General features: G+C 38.3%; 1 pseudogene; it reads right to left on the bottom strand.

Moving 5' to 3' along the window:
• Positions 1–5,371: 5,371 nt before the first annotated feature.
• On the bottom strand, positions 5,372–8,051 carry LOC122011175 (annotated as a pseudogene).
• Between the last annotated feature and the right edge of the window lie 5,719 nt (positions 8,052–13,770).

Here is a 13,770-nt window from a genome sequence, read left to right as displayed (position 1 = left end):
GGGCTTTGGACTTGATTGGGCAAGTTCACAGAGCTAGATCGATCAACCGATCGATTGGCTCATGCCCAATCGATCGGTTGATCGATTGGGAGAGCACCTGCGATAAAGGCTTCTCCCAATCGATCCATGGATCGATTGAGAGGCAAATGTCGATCGCACAAAAAGCCTCCCAATTGATCGGTTGATCGATTGGGAGCCTCCAATCAATCATCTGATCAATTGGGAGGTTGGATTTTCGTACGATCTCTAGAAATCACACGAAACGCAGTGAATCGATTGGGCAATCGATCTAGGGGATTTCCAGAGAGCTTAGAGGCGCTCTGGATCGATTGGCCGATCGATCCAAAGCCTCCCCAATAGATTGGGAGTAATCCAATCGATTGGGATTCAACCGTTGGTGCAGATAAAGGCATTAGCTTGCGATTTCTTCGGTAGAACTTGATTCTTTTCCACACGAGCTTGCAAGGGTGATTTTCACAGCTTCTCTACAGCTCACCTCGCTAGTTCTTGAAGGTTCTATTAACTAAGATAACATGTATTCTACTCGCTAAGTCAGCATGAATATATAGATACTATCCACTATCCAGCTAATAATAGCAGAGGCTGGTATGTGCCTCCATCTCCTAACCAACTAATAGTAACAGAAGCTAAAACTACTGGTGGTATGATATGAAAAATCATTAGAGACTATAAACCTTAATCTCTATTAAGGTCGACCAAGATCAGTGGCTAACCCATCACATGTAATATGTGCTACAAGAACCAGACAGGTATTAAATAAAAAGTGCTAATACATGTCATAAATATCATAGTCAACAATGCATACTAACAAAAAGGTAGGATAACAGTATACCAACATACCTCCTATAGCTTGGAGATGTCCTGCCGCTGCTAGGCCCCAAAACCCGAAAATGCACATCGAGAAAACTAAAACATGAAATCCAAAACACGGGATATAAGACTCATAAATCGTGCTTTGATACTAAATAAATTGTCACGCCTCGGGAGAGCCCTGTCCGAAGAAATTTCGACAGCATCTCCCTTGTACGGCTGACAATCTGAAATATTTCTACAGACCCAATATACCTCAACCACAGGTGGCTAGAATATACACACAACCTTGCAGTTTATATGCAGCCTACTCGGCTAATACAATAAAATACACAACCATGCAGTTATATATAAATCTAACAGCTCACTCGGCTGTACCAAAACCAAACACAGCGGAAATACAATGGATAACACATACAATCTAAAAAAACAAAGACTACTAGCCGGCTAGGCTTACACCACACAACAAAACAACACTCCAGAAATAAAACTGGAACACAAAGCGAAATACACAAATTTCATATACCAAAACAAAAATAAACCAAAGCATAGACATGCCTTCTGATGTGACGTGGGAACCGGCAGGCAGGATACTCCAAGCGACTCCATAAACAACCTAGTACCAGGCCTCCTATCAGAATAGTCAGGTCGTCAGACCGAGAGTATCATAAATCCTGTATGCATGTCAAACATATGCATCCATCCAAATGCAGCATATAAGTGCAACAAACACAATCCGTAAATGCATTAATGCATATAATGCCAATGACATGGTCACCCCTGACGCCAGTCAGCCATCTCACACACGATGGTGAGACCGAGTGGGTAGGGCTGTGACAACCGTGCACTCTGCCGTCACTGCTCCTGATGAGTGACCGAGTGGACGGGATGCTGTCGGAGTACACCTATCCTGCTACCTCAAACATAGTGAGGGAGTGCAATGCTCTCATCTCCCGGTACATGATAATAGGGAGGGATCCTTGCCGGCTACCACGCTGCGTCACACTACCCATGAGCGGACCAACGGATCCAAACAGAGTAAATCTGTCATGCCGACTACCACGCTGCATCACCACTACCCAGCGGAGACTAACAAAGCAACCTGTCTGCCGGCTACCATGCTGCATCACCACTACCCAAGAGTGGACCAGCGGAGCCTAACAGAGTATAGTTGCCACACACTCTACCTGAATATACCACTAACCCATGAGCAGTGGTGTGTACAAATCCATGTAACTGGCGATGTGCTTGACAATAATGGAGCAAACTATCACACAGCATGCAATCATGCGAGATGATGCATGACAGTAAGCATGGGAAAATCCTGATCAGCATAGCAATATTATATATATATATATAATGTGTACCATAGGACAATGAACCAAATCAAAGGTACACTGATCAGATAAGGTATAAAATCCTAGATCCTGAACATAATAAACACATGGTTGTGTCACTACCCCTATAAGCATGTATAATCAGGTAGGTACTAACATGAAGTGCATAATAAGTAAACAAAACAAGAACGTAACATAGGGGTGTCAATTCGGATGGGTCGGGTCGGGTTGAGTTTTTTTTTTTTTTAACCCAACCCGAACCCGACCCGAACCCGAGTTCAACCCGAAACACCTAAACCCGAACCCGAACCCGACCAACCCGATCAACCCAAACCCGACCCATATAACCCGAAAATCCAATTCAAAACGACTTTTTTTGAGCTATTTTCCCTATAATTCTTCACTTTTATCTCAATTCTCCATCATTATCATACAAATATACATAAAAACATCTAAATTTTTAAAATAAAATTTGATTTAATCCCAAAAAAACCCATAAAACCCTATATTGAAGTCAACCCGGGTCAACCCGAACCCGACCCTACCCAACCCAAAAATTTTTTACTCTCCAACCCTCCAACCCGAACCCGAAAATGCCCAACCCGAACCTGATTTTTTTCGGGTCGACTCGGGTTGGGTCGTCGGGTCGGGTTCATTTTTGACACCCCTAACGTAATAGGTATCGGGTAGCGACCAACCGAAGCAAAGACGAACATAATCATTACTAAAGGTTATAACCTACTAAATATATCAACACGATATTATCAAAGATAAGTCAAAGTACCCGCCTCCGATAAGAGGATCATATCCGAAATAGATCCCTCGTCGAGACACCATCTCGAATCAAAGTCCTGTAATAACATATATACAGATTTAGTTAATTACATTTAAATTAATTAGCTAAATCAAATCCTTAACTAGCATTATCCTTAAGCTTTCCTAGCTCCAAATCTATGTACGCTACAAGAAATGAAACAATTCCTCTATTCCTTACGTCAACAAGATACACCTTTGTTATCTCTCAGTCGAAGAAAGCGCTGAAGAAGGTGCTGCTGGTGGTTTCTTGCTTGTTTACAGCCGGAGCTTGATCACTGTCGAAATGGTAGCTGAACCCGTGAGATATTGCTTAAGTGTGGTAGCAAGTTATCTGCTGCTAGAACAATGGCCGAAGGTAGGGCACAATTTCAATGAATCATGAAGAAAGTTGCTGCGGAAAAGAGAAACCACAATGATTAGCCCAACAATTCAACACAGGATCTCGATCAAAATCCAAATACTCCTAGTATGCCTTACCTAACTCGATACACCTCTTTCCTCTCTGCCGGCGTCTAGTGGCGAAGAAGTAAGACCCGGTGGTGAGGTATAGGGCACAGTGAAGAACTAGGGCTCGGCGTTGCTCCCTGCTCGTCCTGGACAAGTGGGCGACTGGTTCTGGCGACACTCGTCGATTAGGCAACGCCGCGAGATCGAGAGGAAGAAGGATCGAAAGAGGGTTGGAGAGGATCGGGAAGATCTAGGGCACAGGCTGGGGTCGGGGCAGAGGCTAGAGTCGGAAGCTAGGGCACGTTGCTAGCCACCATCAACATCGGCGATCCACGTCGGCGATCAGTTGGGGAAGAAGAAGAAGACAATCGTGAGGGGGAAAATCTGTCGATGGTCATGTGGTGTCGTCGGGGAGGAGTGTCGCGTGCGGCGCCAGTTAGGAGTAGTTAGGGCATGGAGAAGATGAAGAGGAGGGGAAGGAGATGAGGAATCGGGATCGAGAAGGGATCGGCGCCAATGAGGGCTAAGGCACGCGACATCATGTGAGGGGAGAAGAAAAAGAAAAAAAAAATAAAAACAAAAAATCAAACTTTTCCTCGAACAAATAGGGTAGTCTAAAACAGGTTTTCCCAGGGCCCAGTTTTATCCCCGTAAACGAAGTCATACGAGCTCCGAAAAATTCTCAAAAAATTTCTAGAAATTTGAAAATATTCTCTTATCATTATTCGTCATTTCTCGGTATTTTACAGTTGGGATATGAGGCTAGGACAAGGGAGATGTCGATGACTAAAGCCAAGTCTTAGTAGTTGTTTTGTCTCCAAGCAAATTTTATTCCTTGGGCCGATTCCTTTCAGGTCATGTTTGACCCACATTAACTTTGATTGGCAAGCCAGTACTACTTCTAATCATATGAGATATGTGGGGAGTTGTAGGAATATTCTGCCAGATCAAGGCGATTGATAGTCGACTGCCCCCACACCATGTTGGCCTGTTGCCGTATGTTGTGGTCGTCGGGCGAGAGCTGTTGCTAGTCGATGAGTGGGATGTGTTCACCTTTTGCCTCATCGTCCAGTTCAACATCTATGATCTAATCATTGAAAACTAACAACGAGGGAAGCCAATGCTGCCCTCCTTCTGGTTTTCCGAACTCTGCACTGCCTAGCCATAGAGCGTGTTCATGTCCGGAGGGAGGGGTGTAACGAATAAGAATATATTATCGGCGCTGGCGTACTGCACGACGACCGATGTGTGGGTGAAGTACAAGATAGCGGCCCGATCTGCATTATTGCCGCCGACAAGGAGAGAAGGATGTACTTGTGGTGCGAGAGAGATAAGGGTGAGAAAGTAGCGAGCTGATGGTCAAATCTCAGAACAGTTAGCGGACGACTTCTCCAAATACTTTCCATCTTTCTTTGTCTTTTAATTTTAAGAATACAAGAGGTGTTTCTGACAATATATCTAGTTTTTTTTATTATTTTAAAAATATTGTTCTAATAATTATTTGTAATTTTTTTTTTTTTTACATTTTGATTCTTTAAATTGAGAATTTATATATACATGCACAAAATTGTCAATGAGTAAATAAATAAGTAATTTTAATTAAAATTTAACATGACAACAAGTCTTATAATTTAATACTAGAAAATATAATAAGTAATTAATTATGATAGTAATTTAGGTTTATCAGGCTTGGCACATAATGGTTAGTAGCCCATTTAATTGTTGTATCATGCTCATGACTCATAGTATGGGCATTTGGTTTAGCGAACCGAGCTTAAGATTTTTTAAAAAAAAGAATTTTTTTTTAAAATATTAATTATTTTTTGAAACCATGATTAAATCAAGCCAGAGATAATATTTAAAAATCATAGATTAAATTTTATGTAATGTTTGATATCACAATAAATAACAACAACTCAATTTATTCTATTTTGAAATGCTTAAATAGCAGGTAGATGCAACCCTTGAAGAAAATTCTTGATCATCTCCGGAACTCGAGTTGGCTGATAACTTGGAACCTCATGTCCTGCTCCTCGAATAGTGGCAAATGTCAAATTGTGATCATACATCACAGTATATCCCCCAACCTACATATTCATAATAAAAATCATCAAAATTAATGTCGTTTGTTCTACTAGTTGTCATCATCATTAGAGCAACGAAGGGTATCATAGAGGAAAACTTGTCATCAATGTAAACATTTTAATTCCTTGTGGATTTGAGGATAATTAACTATTATCGTATGAAAAGATTTAAAATGACACAATTGTTTACCTCACTGTTAAGCATCCAAGCTCTCCATGGAACCTTCACTTTAAGCTTTAGCTTCTTGAGGGAGTATCTTGTGGAAGTAACAGGAACTACTCCATCAATGTCACCGCTGCACAAACCCAGCCAATGCTTAGTTAGAGACAAAATTTGATTGAAAACCCCTTCACTCGCAATCTAATGAACGGTATCTTTGTCGTATGACATATGTTATGTAGAAATCTTAAAGCTATCATACTTGCAAAATTGATATATCTATATATGCTATTTTTACTTACATAATGTGTATAAGGACCAAAAAATTTATACACCTATCTAAATGAAAGTATTGAAATGGAAAGCTGATTCACACCCTATGATATGATGAAGACATCTAATGATTTTTTACCTGTATTTTAAAACCCTAATCCCATTAGATAATAATTCGTGAATAATTGGTAACATTGTGGAAGGCTGATCTGACCAACTAGGTATCACTTGGCTGCATCGAGACAAATATAAATAAATGAGTTGAATTTCCATTATTTTGTTTAAAAGAAAAATAAAAATATCAAATGGCGTATTATATTTATGAGATATGTATATACCTACAACCAGACCAGGTGTAATTGAGCTTTGTGATATTGGCATGTAGAGCTTTCTGTACCTCAAGATTGTTAAGGTATGCCTCCACATAATTAGAAGTACAAGGATCAAAATTCTCAATCTGCATTTGAATTTAAGTATGACATTTCAATCTGCTAGTTAATTCTATTCACAATTGATATGATTGAGTGAAAATTCTTAATCTACATTAGAATTTAAGTATGACATTTCAATCTGGGCAAATTCCAACTTTAGTTAGAGCTTGCTCCTTGTAGTGATCCAACAAGAATGCGATGAACTTTGATTCTTGAGTTAACAGGTCAAATCGATTCGATCTAAATTGGCTCTGAAAATACTAGGAAAATGGAGATAATTAAATGTAATGATGCTCGGAAGAGACAAACCGAGGGCGATTTCGGAGTCGGCGTCACGCCCGACGAGAAGCACAGTGGCGCGTATATGTTGTAGACGTCCAACTCCTCAACGGCAAGGTTGGCCTCGTCAAGCGCGCTGTCGCACTTTGGAGCTATCCGTCGAGCGTCCGGCGAGAAATTGCAGAACTTGTGGATCGTGCGAATGGTCTCGTCGGCGATCAATGCGTGTGTCCAGAAGTAGTCAAATGTCCCCTTGCTATCTGTCTCCTTGTTGATCACCGCGTTCCCAATCTAGGTCATCCAAAATAAATTTGAAATTGATCGAGATCCATCTTTCCCAATTTAATTTGCAATAAAAAGGAGAGAGGGTCAATCGGACTGATTGATTTCGAGATTCATTGCTTACCGCGATTCCTTTGAGGTTGATGAGCCAATCTTTGTGGTGGAGTATGGCGTGGGCAAGCTGGGGGACATAGTGGCCGGCCTAGCTCTCGCCGGTGATGAAGAAGTCCCTCCCCTTATACTCTGGGAACCGCTCGAACCAGTTGACGAGGAAAACCAGCGCGTCGGTCGCCGTCCTACGGTCTCCGCTCTTGGCATAGTCCGATGTGGTGTTGGAGTAGGAGAAGCCGACGCCGGCAGGGCTCTCCAAGAACAAGACGTTCGCCACTGCATTGCACGATGCACGTTAGTGGTTCGGGGTAATGCCAAAATAGAAACCTTTTTTCACTCTACTCCATAAGCTCAAGGAAATAACATACATATATATATATATATATATATGATGACGAAGGCGATGACAGATGATCCTAACCTTCGTTCCAAGCGTAGGGATTCCTGTACAGAGTTTTGCCATCACTCATGACCCGAAACGGCCCGAGCTCCTCCATGGCGCCGTACCCCAGTGACGAACACCCCGGCCCTGCACCCACCCACACCACAACAATCACCACTCTATCAATCGAAAAGCAACGTCATTTTCTATTATTTGCATACCTCCATTGAGCCAGAGCACAATAGGCTTTGACCTGCTATTCTCGGTAGCCTCGGCAAAGTAGTAAAATAGAGCCCGTCCGTTAGCTCTGTCAACTGTGACGTACCCCGCGTACTGATCGAAATTTACCCCTTCTGGCTGGCCAGGCAGCCGAACAACCTTGTCCCCCTCCTTCAGCCCGCTATTGTCATAGACCTTTGACTTCAGGCTAGATACCGAAAGAAGACTGCTCGCCCATGAAGAGGAAGTAGATGAAGAAGAAGAAGAAGAAGAAGAAGAAGACCTCCCTACTCCGTTGTTAAAGTAGAACTTGTTCAGTGCATCTCTCTGCCTCACCTTGCTGGAAGCCACGCAGTGTAGGAAACAGAGGAGGAAGAGACAATTGAAACTTGGCTTCATTGCATGATTGGGAATGAGGAATGGAACGGAATAGAATCTTATTTATGGGATGAATCATTGGATAATTATGGGATGAATCTTATTTATGGGATGGATTCTTGTTGGAGCCGGCGGAGATTGATGTGTTTGCTTTGTTTGGCAATGGTCTCTGTAAAAGGAAAATGAATGATTAATTTTGAATAAACATTTTCAAAATTAAAAGAATTTTAAAAAAGATTCAACTATTTTTTCAATATTTATACAATGAAATAATGTATAGTAAATAGTAATTCAAAGATGTCCGATTGGAAACATGCATAATTAATAATGAGTTTCCATGTATATTCATATTTTATTTAAATCTAATTTATTTTTTCCTTAATTTTTATCAACTTTTACTACTCACTGGATTATTCCATCATTTATCATAATAATTAAATCTAATTAATTTTAGCTCTTCCTGTGAGTCACATATATAATGATCTAATTAGTTTTAGCTTGATTATTAACTAATTAAATTAAGTGAGGTTAAATTAATAATGAAGTTAAATTATTTGATTTTAAATTTGATTTCGAATTAACTAAAATGTTAAGTATGGATTAACTGATTAAGGATTAATTAAGATTAGATGTATTAGTTCAAGATTAATTAAGTGTAAGTCAGAATTATTTATGTTAGAGTAAATTAGTAATTAAGTTTAAGATTTACAATTATTACTCAAATTTTGGTATATTAATTGTAATTATGAACTGTTTAATTGAATTTGCGGTTAATTTATCAAGTTTGATTTGAATTAATATTCTTAATTAAATTAAGATTTATTCATTAATTAAGTATGAATTAAATTCTTTAGTTAACTTTAAATTAAATTGGAATTTGAATTAATTGATTTAAATTAATTATGGATTAGGTTAAATTAAACTTATATTAATCATATTAATTAAGGTTATTGATAATTAAGTTTTTAGGTTTTAAAGAAAATAAAAAACTTTAAATTAATTGAATTAATTGTTTAAGTTTTAATTAAATTGATTAAGATTACTTAAGTTTTAATAGTGTTAAATTTATTTAAGTTCTAGTTAAGTTAATTTAAGGTTGACAATTAAGGTTTAATTTTGGAGTCATTTAGGTGTGTTTAAGTTAGGTTTAAGTTAAAAATTAAAATTATGAATTTAGTTTTAATTGGATTTAGTTAGATAAAAATTCAAATTAAGTCACATTTTGAATTAGTTAATTTAGTTAGTTAGTTTAAGATTAATTAAGTTGATTATGTTTTTAGGTTATAAAGAAAATTAAATACTTTTAATTAATTGAATTAATTGTTTAAGTTTTAATTAAATTTATTAAGATTATGTTTAAATTTAAATCTTACATCCATCTCATCCGTTTCTAACTTTTCAAATAAACAACCTTATATGTTCTGTGAGATGATTATTCATTTTATTTTTGTACATTTAATTTGAATTTTAATTACTGCTTGACATTTAAGTCAGATTTAAACTTAACAATTAGTCAGTTAAGTGCACATTTCCAAATAAGCTTCCAGGTTGTGACGATGCACAAGGACTTTCTTGAGTATTGAAGCAACAACCGCTTCTAAATAAAGTCTTTTAAAGAAATTATACACTTAACTTTTTCTTGAGAAACTTTGATATAACTAGTCTAGGATGTGATGAGGTAGCTTCGGTTAATTTCACTTAGTTAAGTAGACCAAGTAGGGTACTTCTTATCCCACTTGCCTCTCTAAACCAAGCTTTGTTAACGTATTATCATCTCGCCCCACCCTGATACTAAGTTGGGCAAGTATCAATAAAATCTAAGTATCTATCTAACCGTTTTAAATTTAGTAGAAAAATAAGCATGCAAAGAAAGTTGTAAATTAAACAAACATGCAAATTTATCTAAACGAAACAATGTTTCTATTAGCTCTTCCAAGATCATAACCTCGATAAGATCTATCTAGATAATGTATTTGACCCTTGGGGATCTAATATTGGTTTTGTTCAACCTGATTAATGAAGTTTGATTTATGGCTCATGCTTGAACTTGGTTTCTAGTATTCCGATTCACAATTGATAATTGATAGGTACAATTTAAGTCAAGTTTTAACTTTGTATCCTATCTTGGATCGATTGAATACAACGTTTTATTTTTCAAGTATCATATCAAGATTTTTGAAACTCAAAGTGAATCGTTCTAATGATTCTTTAAGTTATTTGATTTGACCTTTCAGAGTGGAATATTCTTCCTCAAATTGTTGGACTTGATATCAAGTTCCACTTTGAACTTGCTCAATCAAAGAACTTGGGTTAGTCTCCATTTTAAGGGATTTTACCTCCTTTTGGAGTGAGTTGACCCAAATATTGGACTTGACTAGCTTGCGCATCAAATAGTGAATCATATCATACAATTTTTTGACTAGGGGAGAATATACCTTTTTGTTTGGTTCGTCTGAAATGGATAAGGATCTGTGGCTTGTCTCAGACTCAACTTTCGATTCAGATCTAGACTCAGGCTCGAACTTGGTCTTGACCACTTGTTCTCGCACTGGTAGTGCTAGAAAGCTTGCTTGAGCTTGTTCTACCACATCCGACACTTCCAACGACTCAGACCATGTTGCATTTAAGACCTTCCTTCTTCTTTTCTTTTTTTTAGTTTCCTTTATGTTCATACGCTCAAGATTGTAAAGTTCCTTCTGATTGCACCATTAGCAAGTTACTTCTGACTCAGGCTTCGTGGTTCCACTTAGACCCTATTGCTTGCTCTTTGATTGGACCATCTTCTTCTTCTTAAGCATTCTCCGAACTAGACTAACTAGTTCGGCGGTGATCTTGTCGTCATCTTCTGAATCCAATTCTTCTTTGGATTCAAGTTTGGATTAGAACTTGTGCTTCAGCTCTTTCGTATTGATTTTACCTACAACTAACGCAATGCCTTTCTCGATCGGACATTTCGACTTATACCCAATCATCTCGAGTCCAAACCTCAATTAGGTGCTTCCTTAAGATGTCAAAGTATAAGTATTCATGACCAAAATGAATTGTGTATCTCAAGTAGAAGGAAACTTACACTTGAGATACAGTAAGAGCTTTACAGAGATATCCATATATATAGATAACCATATGAAGTCTTACAGCAAGTCACACCACTGAACTAGTTATCATAACTAGCATCCACATCTAACTCTCGACTATTGGTGTAACTAATGGTCTTACTCAGGTTTTGATGAATGAAAAATGAGTTAAGTTCGGTGTTGTCATGATCTAATGCATTTACTAAGTGTACAGATTTTGGGATGTTCAATTCCCAATTGGTAGTCAGGATGTTTGATTCCCAATTGGAAGAAAGTCTTGTCGGGATGTTTGATTCTTGATTGATAGCCGGGATGTTCGATTCCCGATGAGTGAAGTCCGGATGTACGATTCTGGTAGGTCGAGATGTGTGATTCCTGACTAGAGAAGACCGGATGTGTGATTCCAGTAGTTCAGGATGTTTGATTCCCGAAGTCTAGATGTGCGATTGTAGGAGGTAACTCTACACCTGGTAAGTAGAGATAAGTCACTGAAGGAGAGTGACTAAGTGAGGACGCGTCTCCATTCGAAGGGACAGTAGGCGTCAATCCAATTTAGGTTCATTTCAAAAATCTAAATTGAGACCCTAACTAGATCCCGGTCTTGGTAAGAAGGATCTAACTCATAAATATATATAAACAATTCATGCATATATTCTAACTCTATATTGTTGAGACAAACGTAGATCTTCAAATTTTACACGCAAGGCAACTGACATAGCATGATTTTGAGCTTGGAGTCAAAAGATATGGCCTTCGGAAGATTAGTGTGTTGAACCAACTTGATGGAGGTGCCTCAGATCTGCCAGATTCGAACAGTAAATGATAAGGCCGAATTCTCCTCATCTGATCAGAATTTTTAGGATCTGATATGCTCTGGAGACTCCTTCAAAGGGCTTTAAAAGGAGGGGTTGAGCAAGCTTCAGAGATACCTTCGATACGAGATTCTACATGTCCAAACGACTTTCCGACTACTCCGGTCTCCTACTGTTGCCCTGCTACGACTCTGCTATGCCCGACTATCATTGAGAAGCCTATTAAACATTGAGCTCAAGCCGACCAACTTTTTTTTATATCGATCCCCTCTTTTGGTGGTTCTGGAAAAGATATTTTAGTGAATTACCCATCGATAGATCCGCAGGACCTAGGTCTTGGAGTAGGAGCCGCCAAAGGCTTCGAATCAAGTAAACTTGTGTTCTTGTTCTTTTGCCATTTTTCTACTTCACTTTATATCTTAGTTTTCCGCCGCTCACTTTGATTTAAAAATAAAAAAGAACAAATTTTCAAAACCATATGATTCAGCGCCCCCCCCCCTCCCCCCTCCTCACGTGTGACTTGATCCAACAAGTGGTATCAAAGGATGTTCTACTCTGAATTGGTGAAACCACCAATCAAGCTTGGGGAACCAATGTTATTTTCATATTTCAGTTTTTCGCATTTTGTTTGAATTGGTAAACTTTTATCTCTTCAGATAATTACTTTTTCATTTGATTTTAACTTGATATTATTGCAACACCACTCGAGTTCTTTAATATTTTTTTCTCTTCTCAAACTCTGCTAATGTAAGACCAAATCTTGGTACCTCCTTTTTAGTTTTCTATTCTCAGTGCTCAATGGCCCAACTTGAGGAATATAGCACTGCTTGCCCCACTCTCTTCAACAAAAATGACTTTCAACATTGGAAGAATAGAGATGGCAAAACTATCTGATGAAATAGACTCATCTTGATAGAGATGGCAAAACTATTCTCTGTATTACTAATGGGATTGATTATAACAAGTCACATACTCATATTTTGGAGATATTGAAATAAATAAATTCCACGGTTGAACTACTAGAATGGTCTAGAAATCAAAGTTTCAAGTTTAAGTAAAGTAATTTTTTTTAACTAATACTTCATAGTTCTTATTAAAGTTAACTCATTGCAATTTCATCCAGTAAAATGGAAGAATTATAAATTTCTAAAATAATAGATAGAAATACCGCAAATAGGGCCATAGCGATCCCCATTAGTGGTGTAGTCCCCCAGCCCGAAGCTACTTTACCATATTCCGAATTTAGTGGTTTCAATAGATTCCCTATGGTAGTTCATCTTGGTCCAGATCTAGAACTATCCTCAATGGTTTGTGTATCCATAAATCCTATTTATTTAATCATTGGTTGAGATCTGTTGACTTTGTATACCATTTCATTATAGTTGTAAATAAACGATCTTATTATAGATCCCTTGTATTGTGATCTTGAAATTGTCTAAAAATGGAAATAGCAACCCTAATTGCCATCTTTATATTTGGCTTACTTGTAAGATTTACTAGGTATGCCTTATATACCGCTTTTGGGCAACCCTTTCAACAACTAAGAGATCCATTCAACAACCATGGAAGGCACCTTCGGGTACTGTTCACCTGAAGGCAGACTTGCTTTCTTGCTTGCCCTGCATAAAATGTGTTAGTCCAAATACCCTGCAAGACAAGTGTTACCAAAAATATAAATAGTAGTAATTAGTTCCTGTCCTCCCAGGACCAAGAACTAGTCAAGGTCTCGGTCTAGGGATCCCAGATGAATCTAAACTGGACCGACGTCTACTGTCCCTCAACTGGGATGCATCCTCACAGAGTCACTCTCCTCCAGTGACTTACCTTTACTTATCGTTTGCAAGACATCCAGTC

The sequence above is a fragment of the Zingiber officinale genome, chromosome 8A (assembly GCF_018446385.1).
Source record: "Zingiber officinale cultivar Zhangliang chromosome 8A, Zo_v1.1, whole genome shotgun sequence".
In the NCBI taxonomy this organism is placed as follows: Eukaryota; Viridiplantae; Streptophyta; class Magnoliopsida; order Zingiberales; family Zingiberaceae; genus Zingiber; species Zingiber officinale.
The sequence above is the reverse complement of the archived record's forward strand: the minus strand, read 5'-3'. Positions and strand labels throughout refer to the sequence as shown.